A 17,583-nucleotide genomic window follows, 5' to 3' on the forward strand; every position below is an offset into this window, starting at 1 on the left:
GGGATGCAGGTAGCTCTTTGATAGATTGATTTTACTACCTTTTAATATATGTCCTGTGGTGGGATTGCTGAATCATATAGTGGCTGGGTTTTTTATTTGCCAAGAACCCTCCATGCTGTTTTCCATAGTGGCTATACTAATTTGCATTCCAGCCAGCAATATGCAAGGTCTCCCATCCCCTCACATACCACACTTTTTACTTATTTTACATTCTCATAATAGCCATTGTAATGTAATGAGATGATAGCTCATTGGGCTTTGGCTTGAAGTCATTTCTTGAGTCCTGCAACATCCCTTGCACTGCTGGTGTCCAGCTACAGGAGGGAAAAATGTGTGTTGGAGTCACGTGACCATTGCTGGTCATAGCTTCTTCTTGACAAGCGAGAGGACTCTGGTTCCACATGTAGAGGGGTTCTTTAAGGCATCAGGTTATTTGGTGATTCTGTAAAGGTTGAAATGTTCTCATAGGCAGGCTTCATGGAGTCGTGTGCTGGGAGAATAAAGACAGCCCTTCCTTTTAGCAATCAGTGTCTAAAACATCAGAAGAAGCTGTAGTGGCATCCAAAGCTGGACAAAAGGATCCTGGGCCTTCTCAGGCTACTATAACTTTCATGAGTATAATTTATTTGTTTATTTCAATATTAATAGTTTGAAAGGGGGGAAAACTTCCATAAGAACCACAACATAGGGAGGAGTTAGGAGGAAGAGTGTTGTAATGATACAGGCCCTGGCTGAGAGACAGGATTGGGGCAGCAAGATAAAGAGATGGAGACAGAGAAAGTGAACCAGGATCTGTCTCCAGATGGAAGGTGTTCCTGCCTGCCACCTGCCACCTGTCTCCTTTGTCAGTTCTTTACACATTGCCAAGGACAAAGTCAGAACAAGTGACATTGTTCCCCCAAAGCTGTGAAACACTGTGAAGGGCATTTTCTGTTGGTATAACAGGATACCTGTGGCTAGATAATTTATAAGCAATGGAGGGTTTCTTTGGCTTATCATTCTGGAGTCAGGAATTCCAAGAGCATGTCGCTGCGGTCTCCCATCCCCTGGTATGAGATGTAGCGTGACAGAAATAGGAAGAACACTATGTGTGCCAAAGAGGGAGAACACTGAGGGCATCCACACTCTGTAACAGCCTGTCCTGCTGGTAACTAACCCAGTCCTTCCAGATTGACAAGTCCTTCCCATGAAAAAGGTACTAACTGAAAGACACCAATCCCCTGTAAAGATTAGACACAATAGCAGGCAAATTTAAATGTGAGTTTAGTTAAAGATGAACCACTGACTTGGAGAACAAGCCCCTCCACCCCCACTTCACTTAGGTCCCTTCAACATCTGGCCTTGCTCTATCCCTCCTGCTTCAATCACCTCCTAAGGCCCTTCCCTTTCCCCAAACCCACTGCAGCCTGCTTCTGCTTAGTAATCCTCCCCTCTACACACACACACACACACACACACACACACACACACACACACACTTTCTCCAAGTCTCTCTTTGTATTAGTAACTTTTCTCATTGCTGTGACCAAACACTGAATAAGAAGCAACTGAAGGGGAACGAGTTTGTTTGGCTAAAATGCCTTTGAGGGTGCACCCTAGAGGTGGGAAAGCATGGTATCAGAAAGAGCTTTGGACTGGAGCAACAAGAGACTAGGCTGCTTCCTAACATCCGGGGTGGATCAGGAAGCAGGAAGTGAACAGGCAGCGAGGCCAGACTATAAAACCTCAAAGCCCACCCCTAGTGACCTATTTCCTCAGTGAGGCTCTTCCTCTTCCTAAGGGTTCTAGAATCTCCCACAACATTACCTCTGGCTAAGGACCAAGTGTTCAGGCACATGAGTTTGTGAAGAATAGTTCACAGTCAAACTATAGCACGCTCCAAGGGGGATCACAAACTCCAGGACTTATTTTATTTATTTAATTAGAAGTTCTTTGAAACAAAGAAAATAGCATTGTTAATGATTGTGTCTATAGGCCATTTTATGAAAACTTTTGATTAACTTGCAGTTGGAGCGTTGGTAGGATATACAATGACCCTTCATCATGCATAACGTGTACTGTGCAGATCAGGGTAATTGGTCATCTTCCTTCTTATTTTTTTGTGTTTGAGCCTTTGAGTTTCTTTCTTCTAGATCTTCACAATATGGGGAGAGGTTACATTGGACTCTTCAAATATGCTATCTTTTCTTTTTTCTTTTTTTTTTTTTCCAATGAGTTAGCAAAGATTTCCCATTGAGTGGTCAGGAAAGCTGAAGCCAGGAAAATCTCCAGAGGTTCCACAGCCAGGAAAGAGTGGAGCCTACTTCCATCCATTCAGAACTAGCATGTGAACTTAGCTCAGACCTCCAAAGACCACATTCATTCTACAAAAGCCATAAAATCAGCCCACTGGCTTCTGCAGCTTCCCAGCACTCCACACACAGCATGTTTTCGATGATCACTGAAGAGATACTTTATTAAACCCTTTTATGAGGTGGCTAATTAACCTTTATTTTTCAAATGAAGCCATACTCTAATAGACTGCAAAATCTTCAAGAAAAAAAATAAAAGTGTGGCTAACATCCATGTGCTAGACACTGTCTGGCCACTTTGCATATATTAGAAGTTAATTAAGAAGATTTCTGAAAGGGAGCCAAGCACATGAGTTGCTTATGAAGCACCCGTCCCTACCTAAAAGGAAAACAGCACTTGCAGTTCTGCAATAACTACGAATTTTAAGCCTTGAAACCACCAAGATGTTCCAACAACAACCTTGTGCCTTGCTTTTCTCACCATAGAAAACAACTCCAACAAAGTAGTAGCAGTAAGATCTCACTTAAGAAAACCAGGAATGGAAAATTAATGGCTCATGTGTCCTCTGTATGATTTTCCAGAATTTTTATGGAATTTGGAAAGCCAAAGAAGATGAAGGAGAATAAGTTAGATTATATTCCTCAGAAAGAGGGGGCGGGAGAAGAAGCCAGGTATGGTATGCACCTCAGTTCTACCTAACTTAGTAGTCTGAGATAAGAGGGCCACTTGAGCCTCATAGTTCAAGGCTAGCCTAGGAGACATACCACTATCCCTATCTCTTGTATTGAGCTACCCAGCTAACTGAAGCATGTGTGGTAACTTGTTGAGCTGATCATTTGAAACTGAGAATTCTTCAGTTTGCTTATAAGGAAGTATAACCTCTTTTCCTGGTCTCTTTGGCTTGAAAAATTTGTTTTAGAAATCTGCTTCTGATATATTTTCTCGGTCCAACTTACACAAAGAGGCAGCTGCCAATCACTTGAAAGTCACAATGACAGGTCATTTATGTTGAGCCCTTGAAATCTTGTCCATAGTATGGGGGTGGCAGCTACTAACTAGGATCACTGCAAAAAAATGCTCCATAAGAAAGGGGGACAGTAAAGGTAAGACTGTTTAGTGAAAGGCCCACTGTCTACCAGCTGTTCATGGGATCCAGCTAGAACAGGTCCACATTGATTCCCAGAGAGCATCTTTTTTTTTTTAATTATACTTTATTTACTTTGTATCCCCCTCTAGTTCCCTCCTCCCCTCCCAATTCCTCCTTTCCTCCCCCTTCTCCACATACTCCCCTCCCCAAGTCCACTGGTAGGGGAGGGTTTCTTTTGCTTCCTTCTGATCCTAGTCTGTTAGGTCTCATCAGGAGTGGCTGCATTGTCTTCCCCCAGAGAGCATCTTGAAGGGCAATCAAGGACAGTCTGAATGGCAAGGCAGTGGTGGCAGCACAGACCCCTGCCTGGGGACCCCTAATTTTGAAAGAGCTCTGCCATTCCACTAGATACTTTTTCTTTGTTCTTAAGTGGCAGAGAATGAAGCCAGAATCTAGTGTGTGATCTATCATTCAGCTCCATATCCAGCCCAAGACTAGACTTCTTTTAAACCTGAAATGGCATATCATAAATGGCTTTCTCATGACTGGACAACTAAGACACCTCCTCCAGCCTGGTCCCATTCAGGACGCAGTTGTTGTTTGATAAAGGAGCATATTCAAATACCCTTGGAACCTATCCGCACCATTTGCGGTGAGTTGTCTTTTATGGCTTTGGTCAATTAAGTAGCTTTTATTTCCCATATTTCCTTGCTTTTAGGGGAAGTTGTAACCCAAATACAATCACTGGCCTGTTTTCTCATCTTAAGAATGTCTGTTTCAAATTGGCTGCTTGATGTTAAATGCTTCCTCTCTGGGAAGCCAACCACCATAGCTGGGGAAGTGGTGTGTCCCACTTTAAAAAGCCAGAGATGATGGCATGTGATTGTAATCTCAATACTGGGTAGGCAGAGACAGATGACTACCTGGAGCTCACTGGCCAACCGCCTTAGTCTAAACAGTAAGCTCCAGGCCAATGAGAGACCCTTCCTTAAAACACAAGTGGATAGCACCTGAACTCTGGCTCACATACGGACACACACATACACAAACACATACACACAAACACACACACAGCAGGAAGCCAGACTCTGAGCCAGTTTGCTCACCCTGCTATAGATTTTAAAAAGAGGGCTGGAGAGATGGCTCAGTGGGTAAAGAACTTGCTTCATAAGTGTGAGGATCTGAGTTCAGATCCTAGAACCCATATAAAGCCAGGCACAGAAATACACATCTGTAACCACAGCACACTACAGCGAGGTGGAATGTGGAGACAGGAGAACCCCTGGAAGCTTAGGGGGGAGTAGCTAGTCTGGCATACTGGCATACACAGTAGTACCAACAAAGAAGCCCTGTCTTGAAAACTGTGGACCTACACCCAAGACTGCCCTCTAACCTCTGCATGCCCTCCCTCACACATACACATACACACAAAGTCAAGAGGTCTATGAATTAATGATAACGTAGGTACATCATTTAAAAGCTTGTTCACCAACACTGAAAATTTAAAGAAGAATGTGAGACAACCTGGGACTTGAACACAGCATTACTGCACAGCTGAATATTTCAGGAGCTCTTGGTGTTTACCTGTAATTTGCTTTTCTTTGTTGCTGTGAAAAGGTTCATGCCAAAATACTGATGTATGAAATTATATTGTGATACATGTTTGGGGGGAGGGTGGCTACATAGATGAGAGTAGAAGTGAAACAAGAGAAACCATGACTTGATTCTCATCAGCTGGGCTGTGGGTTCCGGTAGAACCATTACAGTCTTGTGTCTACCTCTGCATCCTATGGAAAGCTCCCATATTAAAACACCTAAAACCAGCAGGACATCCGACAGGATGAGCAGCCTACACAGAAGCTGCCAGGCTTTATGGTGTGAGGAGGCAGCACTGAGCATCCTGAGAGTCCTGGAGGCTGAGCTTCCAGGCCAAAGCTTGGGAGAAGAGAGAGTTGCCTGGATGGAACTCCGATGAATTGCTATAGTTTTAAGATTGACTATAGTTAATATTCTATTCACACTGGAAATTCTCTGAAAGATGATTTTTTAGCTGATTAAGAAAAATTGAAAAGGTAAGTTTACAACAAAGACTTGCGCCTGACAGGGTTTATAGCAACTCTAGTCACCATCAAAATCTGTGAGCAACATGGTGTCTCTCAGCATGTAAATGGATAAGCAAGCACACCTTAGTATTGACATACAGCGGAATACCACTCGGCAATGAAAAGAAATGAAATACTGATGCAGGCTGCCACATACATGAATCAAAGACATCTTATTCTGAGCCAGAGTGAAGATATCAGACAGTACTATAATGCAAGAGTTCATCTGTTCAAAACTAACCCATTTAGATGGTTCATTTGTTCTAGTACAAGGCTACCTGGTAGAAAAAGTCTAAAGATGATGCCCAAAATTTCTGTTTCTTAACACTGCACAGTGGTGTCCCTTGTCTGTGTTTTCATTTTCCATAATTTCTATTGCTGGCAGTCAATGGTTGTTCAAAAATATTAAATTGAAAATTTCAAAGAAGTTCATAAAATTTTGCACTATGCTTTTTCATCCCAACTAGGACATGAATCATTCTTTTGCCCAGCATATCATGATGTGTATGTGTTCCAGTAATCCTTATTTCACCTGGTGGTAACCCCATAACACAAGAGTAGAGACAGTGGAATCTGGGAAACAACAGAGAGCTGTGAAGTGTTTCCCATGAATGGAAAGGTAATGGTTCTCAGTTTAATAAGGAAGGTGGAGGTTTCTCAGACCTGCTGTTGAGGGCTGGGCACACCCATGGCTTCAGGCATCTCCCACAAGTTTTGAAATACATCTTCCTCAGATAAAGAGCTTCTGTAGTGCTATTAAAGGACCATGCAGATGGAATTTAGGCTGATAATAATTTGATTTTAACATAAATTACACCCTTGTCTGGCATTACCTCGGTCTGCCAGACAAGGCATTATAAAGACTGAAAACACAGAGGGGAGGTAAAAGGACATAAAGGGTGACAGCAAAGCAACCCATTGATGTTTGCTTGACATTGAAGGAGAAACCACCAGCCAAGGATTCTGAGTGGTGCGAGAACCTGAGCTTCTGCTGATAGCTTGCAGAGAAACGGAAACTCGGTACTCCAGCCACTTGGGATAGGATCAGGCCTCAAAGCTTCAAAGCTGACCCTCTTTTTAGAGTATCCAGGAAGGAATTCAGCTCTGCTGACATCTTTACTTCAGCCCTCTGAGACTTGGAATAAGGAAATTAACTGAAGCCTCTGAACATCTGGCTTTCAAAACTGTGAGAAAATAAACGCATATTGTGGTTAGCCACTCAGTATGTGATAATATTGTAGGCAGTAGAAAACAATGACAGAGGAACTAAAGAGGAAGGTTCATGATGGCTGTGCTGATGGAATGGGCTGTGTCCAGATTGTGCTCCTGCTAGTGGTGGACCAAGTGTCCAGCTGACCTCACAAATGGGTACTCAATATCCTACCACCTATGACTTAAATCACAGAAAAAGAAAATGAAAGGTCAGAACATTTCCTCTACAGATGGAAATTGTCTGTTGTTCTGTCACCCAAAATAAAATCCGGTGTTCACTGTCTAACACCGTGCAGTCCAAGCACAGACTGCCTTCCCAGGTCAGCTGCAGATGACACAACTTTGCAGGTTCATGGTATGGTCAGTCTTGCCATTCTGACAACTGAAGATGCTATCCTCCAAACAGCTGCGGCCCTCCCCTCCTCATCCAGGAGGGCCCTTTGTCCGCAATCACGATCACCTATCATGGACCCACCTATTCAGTTGTCTTAGTACCGTAGACTAGGCAACACCGAATTTCTGCTGCCTTCATTAGCGTTGCTCCTTGGTGGACAGACTGCTTGGTTTGGTGCACAGACTCCTTGGGGGGGCACAGCCCTCTAAACTCAGTCTCCTCAATAGACATGGTCTTCTGGGAAGATTTGGGGCCCCCTGAAAAGACAGGGGGCCTCCTGGGTGGACATTTACTCCTTGCTGAATAGTCTCCAGAGGGTGTGCAGCCTCCTTGGCGGCATAACCTCCTAGGTACACATAGTCTCCTAAGTAGATGGTTTCCCAGGTAAATCCAACCTTTGTACTGGTCACAGCCTCAGCCTCCTTGACTAGCACAGCCTTCTTGATGGGCACAGCCTCCTGGACAGACACAGTCAGTGAATGTAGCCTCTTCAGTGGACACAACTTCCTTGGTGGACATGGTCTCTTGAGAGGGGTGTACCCTCCCGTTCCATACACACCACAGTTCTACCATCACCGCACCTGCTGCTCCAAGCTCTCTACTGGGCAGGATGGGAAGAGGGACACAGCCATAACTCCCGCAAATCGCACTTGCTACAGGAGTCTTTTATAGACAGAATCTCAGCAGGATTTCTCTTGATTCTGAACAAGAATAAAATATCCTTAGTGCCCATCAGCCTTTCTGTTGTGTGGATGGGCTGACCACCCACAGCCAGCTGCTAACTGTGCACTAGCCCATGAGGGCTGGTCCTCTTTGGACCCCAGTGTGAGACTTGGACCCCAGAAGGCCAGCATCAGCCTTCATTATCTACATCGTGGTACACGGACATTGTAGGAGGGGAGCTGGTAAACTTCCAGGTAAAAATTGGATAGAAGGAGCATTTCTTCCAAGCAGCATATTAAGATTCCTCCTGGGGGCTAGCTTGGCAAGCCTCCAAGACACATGACAGGATTTATTTCTCAGATCTGCAGGATTTAGTGGGATCTTATTGTAGTTAGTCAAGCCTTCTTGGGAAACTTTAACTAGAAAAAAATAGCTGGAAGGAATGGCTTCTTCAGTCCCATGGAGACTGACAATACTGGAAACACAGTCAGGGCAGGCACTGCCCAAGGAGGGCTCTTGGAAATGCCTTTGTCAGCCCTAACAAAGCACACTTTCACCGTTGTGCACTTCCAGAGTCACAGTAACACCTGACTTCATTCTCAAGCTTTACAAGAATTAGCTTTTGGCTTACCTGTGAAGCCAGAAGGCACAGTTATGTTAGTCAGTGTCCACCACTATAACAAAGAGAGATGAAAGGTTTCTTTTGGCTCACATTTTGGGAGGTTTGGAGCAATAATTATTAGGCCCCTTTGTTCTGGGCCTGTCGGGGAGCAGCACCCAGTAATAGAAGCATGTCACAGAGCAAAACTGCCTATCTTATCATCCAGGAAGCAGAAGAGGACGAACAGAAGATGAGTCCATAATTCCCTTGGAGTGTGCTTCCATTCACCTAACTTCCTCCCATTGGCTCCACCTTACAAAGACTTTACTGCCTCCCAATAGCTCGAAGTCGGGGTCAAGCCTGTAGTATGCATGTGCATGTAGGTACACACACACACACCTCTGGGGGGAAGGGCATTAAGTATCCTAATTATACTAGTTGAGTTAATGAAGCTAATGCTGCTTGCTCTTGCTGATTTCAGTGCATAGTTACAGGCTGGCTAAAAGGAGGATGATTCAGCTCAGTGAGAAGAAAACTGAACCACAAGTTAATTGTAGCTTTCTACTCCATGGCCTGCTACTCCAACAGATGCCACCCCCACCCTGGCTGCACAGAGAGTCCTGTAGCATGGTGTTGCCTGGACACCTGGGTGAATGGCAGAACAATGTGGCTGAGTAGGAGATAGCCATTCCCTGAACCCACTCATTTGTCTTTGAAATCAAGTAACATTTTTTTCAACCCATCTGAGACTTTAAAATAAAATCAAATGTTTTCTAAAACCCTGCCTGGGAGGCTATCATTTTGGTCCTGCCGGCCTTGTAGCATTTAACTAATTTAAAGGTTGACTCTATGGCCCTTTGCTTGGTTATTCCATTATCGGGGTATGAAATACATTAGCTCAAAATCCTGCCATCTCCAAACTCAAAAGCACACGTCTCTGATCTCTTTTGTGGTACTTGGAATCAAAAGCCTTACAAATACTAGGCATAGGCTCTGAGACTAATCTATTCCTCCAGCCCTAAATATCCAGTTATCTTGAATATAGTCCAAACAAGCAGAGTTATTTATCTAGAGCAGCGGTTCTCAACCTTCCTAATGCTATAACCCTTTAATACAGTCCTTCATGTTGTGGTGACCCCCAACCATAAAATTATTCCATTGCTACTTCATAACTGAGATTTTGCTACTGTTATGAATTGTAATATGAATATTTGATATACAAGGTATCTGATATGCCAGGGAGTCTGCATGAGTCTGGTGTAGGTCATCTGCACTTACGTTATGGTTGTATAACTTGATATTCTTTTGAGACTCCTAACAGTGGGAGTTGGGTGTCTCTGCCTTTAGGACCCTTTTCCGTCTACTGGCTTCCTCATCCATGATATGAGTTTATATGCCTGGTTTCTTTTTCCAACATGATATTTTTATTGATTTTGGGAGGAATTTCACATAATGCATCCTGACCACACTCACTTCCCAGTCCTCCCAAGAAAGACTTGGGGGCGGGGGGTATCCAATGTGTGTTGCTCATATACTCACTGGAGCATGGTCAAACTTCCCAGTGTCCAGACCCTTAAAGAAAAGTGAGTCCTTCACAACCTGCACCCCCTGTTAGGCCATATTTAGTTGATATCCCTGGGAGGCCTGCTCTTTGCTGAAGGGAAACTGAGGAGGAATGGATCTGGGGAGGAGAGGATTTGGGGACAGGGACTGGGAGGAGGGGAGGGAGGGGAAACTGCTTTGGGGATGTAGTATAAAGGAGAAGAGTAAATTTTTTAAAGAACGGGCAAAGGCAATAGAACAAAATGGCAGTCTAAAAATAAGGAAGAGATCTTAACCAATCCTACATCTAATAAAGAGTTACTATCCAAAATATATAAACAGCTCAAGAAAGTAAACACCAACAAATTAAATAACCCAATTAAAAATGGGGTACATGGCTAAACAGAGAATTGTCATCAAAGGAATCTTGAATGGCCAAGAAACACTTAAAGAAATGTTCAGTGTCCTAAGTCATCAGGGAAATCCAAATGAAAATGACTCTGAGATTCCATCTTACACCTGTCAGAATGGCTAAGATCAAAAACTCAAGTGACAGAACATGCTGGTGAGGATTGCAGAAAGAGAAAAATTCCTCCATTGCTGGTGGGAATGCAAACTTGTACAACCACTTTGGAAATCAATCTGGTGCTTTTTTAGAAAACTGGGAATGTCTGTACCTCAAGACCCAACTTTACCACTCTTAGGAATATACCCAAAAGATGCTCTACCATACAACAAGGGCATTTGCTCAGCTACATTCATAGCCATTTTATTCATAATAGCCAGAATCTGGAAACAACTCAGATGTCCCTTAACTGAAGAATCTGTGATTCATTTCCACAGTAGACTACTACTCAGCTATTAAAAACAAGGAAATCATGAAATTTTCAGGCAAATGGGTGGAACTATAAAATATCATCCTGAGTGAGTTAACCCGGATCCAGAAAGACATACATGGTATGTAGTCCTTTATACGCAGATTTTAGCCTTATAGTACAGGATAAACATACTGGAATTCGCAGACCCAAAGAAGATTAGTAACTAGGAGGACCCAAGGGAGGATGATTAAATCTCACTAAAAAGGGGAGATAGACTAGACCGTGGTAGTGGTTGAAGAGAGGGAACAAGATAGGGGAGGAAGGGCAGAGAGACATGATGGTAGAGATCAGACCTGGGGAGAACAGTGGCAGGAGGTCAGAGGACCTGCAGAGGGGAGAGAAAATGTGGGCTGGGGTCATCTCTGTGACAAGCTGGACACATAAGACAGGGTAAACTTCTGGGAGGATATGGGGCTGACTCTAGCTGAGACTCCTAGTAGCAGAGGTCATGGAGAATGAAGAGGACACCCTCTAACTAGACAGTACTACTTGTAGAGGGAGGAGAACACCAACCTACCCACAAAAACTTCAATCCAAAATTTACCCTGTCTACAAGATACACGGGGATAAAGACAGAGCAGAGATTGAGGGAATGTCCATCCAATGCCTGGCCCAACTTGAGACCCACCCCATGGGAGAGAGCCAACCCCTGACACTATTAACTAGACGCTGCTATGCTTGCAGAGGAGCCTAACATAGCTGTCCTCTGAGAGGCTCCACCCAGCAGTGGATCGAAACAGATGCTGAGACCCACAGCCAAACATTGAATGAAGCATGGGGAGTCTTGTGGAAAAGTGGGAGTAAGGATAAAAGGACCTGGAGATGACAGGATCTCCACAAGAAGACTAACAGAGCCAACTAACCAGAGGCCTTGTGGAGACTGAAGCACTAACCAAGGACCATGCGTGTACTGGACCTAGGCCCCCTACACGGATGTAGCCCATGGGCAGCTCAGTGTTCATGTGGGTTCCCTAGTAAGGGGAGCTGGGAGCTGTCTCTGATATGGACCCTGTTGCCTACTTTTTGATCATTTTCCCTGGTAGGGCTGTCTTGCCAGCCATGGGGGGAAGTGGACATGCTCAGTCCTGGTGGGACTTGATGAAGTGGGGTGGGTTAGTAGGTGGAGGCTCCCCTTTTCTGGGAAATAGAGGAGGAAGGAGGGAGAGGAGAAGAGGAAGGGGGATGGGACTTAGAGGAGAGGAGGGAGGGGCTACGAACAGGATGTAAAGTGGATAAATTAATTAAAATTTTAAAGGTCTGATAGGTTGAGAACCATTTATCTATAGCCTTCCTATTTTGCATAGCCATTAACCTCCCCTGGGGAACTGATAAGACACAGCTTTGTGCTGACTTACCCCGGCTCTCTGACCTGGAGGCTCTCTGCTTCTGAATCTGTGTCTACATGTTTCCTGTGGGTTGACATATGTGTACATACAGAAAAGAAGAGAGGTGGGAACGAGGTAAACTCATCACAAGCAATCGCAATCAAGGAATTAGCTCATGCAGTTAAGAGGACCAAAGGGTCCCATAATTTGCAGTCAGGAGGCTGGAGGCCAGGAGGGTTAATGATGACAGCCAGCTCTCCCCTGCCAACAGGGCTGCTTCCCTGGTGAAACTTTTGTTCCACTCAGGTGAAAACTGGATGTGGCCCAACCAACCATGGAAGGCTGCACAGCTCCGCTCAGCCTACAGGTTCAGATGTTCATCTCATCCAGGGAGATCCCCACCCAGAGTCAGAGTTGTACCTAGAATCAGATTTGAGGCCTTGTCTGGCACCTTGTGGCAGAGTCGGGTCTATGTGGCAAATGAGCCATCACAGCCCCTGGGTTCCTTCTCCAGTCTGTCTCTCCTGGGAGTCTTGTTGTGCTCCTTCCCTTCTGAGCAGCAGCCTCCCTCTCCCTCGGGCCCCTGCTGTACTTGCACCTTCTCCCACTGTGGGCATCTTTCCAGAGACCGCCTTCCAGAGCATCTCCTGGAAAGCTGTGTGCTCTACTGCCACCTCGTGGCAACGTCTTTATTTCCCTGTTCAACGCCAATCTCCCCAGTGCTGTCACTTCTAGGCAGTTCACCGAGGAGGCTTTCCAAACCTTGGTCCCTTGTATGTGCTACGACCTGCACTGCCTTTCTCCTTCTCTTCTGAGAAGGCTCCATTTCCTCACTCCCAAATAATAGGTATGTAACCCCTGTGCAGTCTCCTCCACACACACACACACACACACACACACACACACACACACACACACACACGCACATCTCTCAAGCATCACAGGTCACCACAGCTGTCCCATGCATGCTTAGCTGCAGTTGTTAGCTGATTACAAAGCACATCCGCATTATTTTTTATGTCGTCAACATCCAGGAGTATCTTCTTGTAGTGCTGAGTGACGCAGACCCACCAAACAGCATGCCCTTGTTTATGCTTGCATATCCTCGCCTGTAGCTTTTGGCCTTTCAGTTTAGCTCTTTCTTCAGTTTCTAGGAAAATGCTTCTCCCTGCATATGCACAGTTGCCTAGGTGAATTGTGCTCTGAATCTAGAGAAGACAAATATACGCAATGACTTAAAAATTATGCTGTTTATAAGCTTGGGTGGGGTTCATAGGTATACTTTCTCAATACGTAGGTACATAAGCATGTATATGTTCAAATAACAATAAAGTGATCTTATTTATGGAACTGTATCAACAGAGAGTTAGCATCTACTGTGTATATAATTTTAACCTGCTTTCTTTTTATTTCTTTAATACATATAACCAAATTGAAACTTTTCATATCAAAATTACTTGTTTCTTTAGCATAATATATGCCAAGGCTGGAGCAATGGCTTAGTGGTTTAGAGCATGCTCGCTCCCGCAGGGGACCTGAATTCAGTTGCCAGCACCTATGTCAAGCTGCTTACAACTGCCTATAACTCCAGCTCCAGGGAATGGGTAGCCATGGTCACCAGCACTCATATGCTCATAATCGTGCCCATCCACATAATTGAAAATAAAACACATCTTTCTAATAGAACAATTAACAGACAAATGATTAAATTGCACTCCACATTACTGTAAAATTGACAATTTCAGTACTTTCCTTTAAGATTAGTTCAAAATACCATCACCACCCAGTGTTGAAACGTGTTCTTGATTTCTTTTCAATATTATTCAACAAGCAATATAAAGTGATTGGACCTGGCTTATTTTCATTGGAGATGTGAATATACCCATTAATGAGAAATTCTAGCTGGGCATGGTGTCACAGTACCAGTAATCTCAGTACTTGAGAGACTGAGGCGAAAGGATTGCAGTTTAAGGCCAGCCTGGGCTACCTAGCAAGGCCCTGTGTCAAGGAAAAAAAATAAATAATGAAAAGGAGCCAGTTTGTTATCCAGACAAACTAACCATGTGTACCAGACACATGAACTTAAGCCCTGTGGATATTCTTACCATCAGTGTGAGTTTGTTGAAGAATAAAATGAGAAGATGAACGTCGCTCATTACCGTGTGCTTTAGAGAGAATTACAAGGATATCTTTTTAGTTTTTCATACACAAAATACATATATAGAGTATGTCAACGTATGTATGCATATGTACATACACATACTGTGTGTATACATTCAATATTCATTACACATTCAGTATTTACAGGAATTTGTGAGTATCGTATACTTGAGTCATTGTTAGGTTGGGGGCATCCTGATTAGTTTCACATCCTCTGGTTGTTTAGGTACAGATAACTGGCTGTTTACCAATAGCCCCCCTTCTCCCTGAGCAGGCCCCTGGGATTCACTTCTCAGGCTCCTTAGAACATCATGTATTAGTGCCATTGCAGAAGGAGCAGTGTAAACATTCAAGGCCTGGCCTTTGGCCGCCTATATGAGGAGACACAGGAAAGCTTACACTGACCTACGGGAAAAACTGTGTTCTTCTCTTCCTGGCTGAGTGGGCTGGCACGTTTTGAAGATGGCACATGCTCCCTGTGTGTACACATGCATGGATTCCCGGATGACTGTGTGGAGCAGAGCCACCGCTAACCTGGACTCCTAGGCTTGGCTGCAATGTGCAGAAGGAACCGACCTTTGGCCAGTAAGCTAATGACAGAGGGTGTGAATTTTACTGATTGTCACAACTAAATTGAACCTAATTCATTATTTTTATTAAATACTAAGGTGACTGCTTGGTCATCTACATTTGCATTGTGATTGTTTAGTTTGAAGTTTTTGTGGGACTCCTAACAGTGGGAGTGGAGGCATCTCTGACTCTTCCATCTGCTCTTGAGATCCTTTTCCTCATTTTGGGTTGCCTCGTCTAGCCTTGATATGAGAGTCTGTGTGTAATGTTGTTGCATCTTCTCATGCCATGTTCAGTTGATAGTGCTGGGAGGCCTATTCTTTTCTGAAGGGAAACAGAGGAGGGGTGGATTTGGGGGAGAAGGGAGGTCATGGGTGGGAGAACTGGGAGGAGTGCAGGAAGAAGAGGCTGCAGTAGAGACGTACTGTATGAAAGAAGAATAACTAAAAATGCTAAGATGGCACCAAGTTATATGTAACAAAATTAATTATTAATTACAGGTCTGGCTTTTGTTTTGTTGGTTGGGGTTTTGTTGTTGCTGCTGTTTGCAGCGATGAGTATTGGATCCAGGGCCTTACACATAACAGGCAGAAGCTATACCAACCTTCACCTTTGACCCCTAAGTACTGTTGTCATGCTTAGTCATGAACATTGGACCCCTATATGCTTCTTCCTAACCACATCACCACTTCATTCAGGAAACCACGCTTTCTTTTTCTACCCCTGTTTTTCTTCAGCACTTGATCACACATGTCTATATCTGTAATTGTATAATGTTTAGAATTCCATGTTTGTACTTCAGAAATGAAGCTAAGATCATATGAATCCCTAGGATCATACTCCCCTCCCATGACAGCATGTTCCTGGGACCCATCTGTGTTGTGTGAAATCTGATTGGCTTACTCTTGCTGCATAGCAGTCTGCTGTTTAAGTGGATGAGTGTGTGCTCGCTGGCTCACTCTGGTTTGGATAAACACGTACCTTGTGTCTTTTTTTCTACAAGAACAGGCAAGTTTCAGTAGGGTTCCTTCTTGGTGTCAGGTGTGCAGACATTTCTCGATGCTGCTGGCTGCCAGGATATGTGGTATTTTAGATTGAAAAATAAAAATGAGGGTGACATATCTCAGGAGAGCCACCAAAAACTAGAGGAAGTAGTGCAGGTATTCGGGGAATATTCCAAGCTGGAGGAGCTGTGAGCTTTAGGACTTCCTGGTAGGAAGTTCTGTTTGGATAGCTGTAGCAGCCTAAAGACGAAGAGAAAAACAGAGGGTGCACCCCAAAGGAAATTGTGGGAAGCCAGGTGGCAGCGCAGAAGTCTCTGCAGTTACTAGCAAAATAGTCAGATATGGGCATACTTTTTAAATCTATTTTATTTTGGTTTCTCTTTCTCCCTTCTCCACCCCAATCCCTTCCAACACCCCAATAACGGGTAGGAGAGAAGGAACATTAGTGGGGAGAGGGGACTTAGTTTTCTTTAGCTACTTGCTGCTGGTTTCCTTGTGGAAAGGCCAATCTTTGTTACGGAAATCTCCAACTTCTCATCAAACTCCATCAGGAGGAGCAAGGGGAAAGCATCAGTAGCCTTCTTCTTTGGAGAAGCTCCCTTTCTCTGGGCTCTGGCCTTTATTCCCTCTCAGAGTCTTCATATTTAAACTACCTGCAGCTGGCAAAGAGCCTCTCTCAGAGCCCGCCTAAGGCAAATAGTTTGTCGCTGTGGATAATCTGAATCAGTCCCATATCCTACACTTGGGATCAAACCAAAATCATGTTTACATCCACAAAAGTCAGAGGTTTCCCTCTCTGGGATCTCAGAGAGAAAGAGTGACAGTCGGGTTCCTAAAAGGCTGGTTGGCTGCCTTGGAGCGCAGGTTGCTGGGCCTATGGATGCCAGGAAGGAGAGGAATCAGAGAGGCCACCTTCCCTAAAGGGTATTTACTCTACTCCCACTGTGACACAGTGGGAAGCCAGCAGGAGAAAGCTCTGTTTGAGAAGCCACAGTGGCTAAGTTAAACCACTGAGTAGAGAATGGGTCAAGAATCTGTCCAGGAAGCCTGGATGAGCAGCTTTGTTATACAGCACTCCGAGAACTATGTCGCCCCAACACAGCGGGGGGAGGGGTGGTGGAAGCTGGGGAAAGGCCAGTCTACAGGGATGTCAGTACACAGATGTCATTCTTGAGAGTAGCTTGGGGAAAGTGGGAGCAGACTTATTTCTGAGCTAAAGGGCTTTCACAAGAAAAGAGCCATGAGTGACAAAAGAGACAAGCCAAAGGAGTGTGGCAAACAAATACCCAAGATGCAAGAGCCTGCCTGTGTGGTGGGGGAAGGAAAGTGAAGCATGTAAGCACAGGGAAGAACTATTCATCCACAACGAGGAGTGAAGGCCTGTCTTTTGCAGAAAAGCAGGTAGAACTGAGAGACGTTATGTTAAGAAAAAATAAAAAGCCAGACAGAAAAACAAATGTCACATATTCTCTCTCAAATGAGAAAGCTGAAAAATGTACAGTAGTGTCTACTAGAAGTTGGGAAGGGTGTGGTGAAGGAAAGAGCATGCTTTGGGGCTGAGGGGGTGGATATCACAGTGAGCCCCACTGATATACACATTGATATGTGTCCATAAACATTTTATATGTTTCATAAGAAGTATTATGACATCCCAATGCCAAGAAGAAAACGAAAACAGGAAGGAGTGACCAGTGTTGAGTGCTCCTGGAGGCGGGCGAGCATAGGTCATTATGCTGGTTACAGGACTGCTGTC

At 44.4% G+C, this 17,583-nt stretch overlaps 1 protein-coding gene across 9 annotated transcripts in view; it reads left to right on the forward strand.

Annotated features, from left to right (window-relative positions):
- Positions 1 to 17,583, forward strand: part of Otud7a (OTU deubiquitinase 7A) — a 313,145-nt gene that overhangs the window by 217,115 nt on the left and 78,447 nt on the right. The gene's annotated exons all lie outside the window — the stretch shown is intronic.

The sequence above is a fragment of the Meriones unguiculatus genome, chromosome 14 (assembly GCF_030254825.1).
Source record: "Meriones unguiculatus strain TT.TT164.6M chromosome 14, Bangor_MerUng_6.1, whole genome shotgun sequence".
NCBI classification, from domain to species: domain Eukaryota; kingdom Metazoa; phylum Chordata; class Mammalia; order Rodentia; family Muridae; genus Meriones; species Meriones unguiculatus.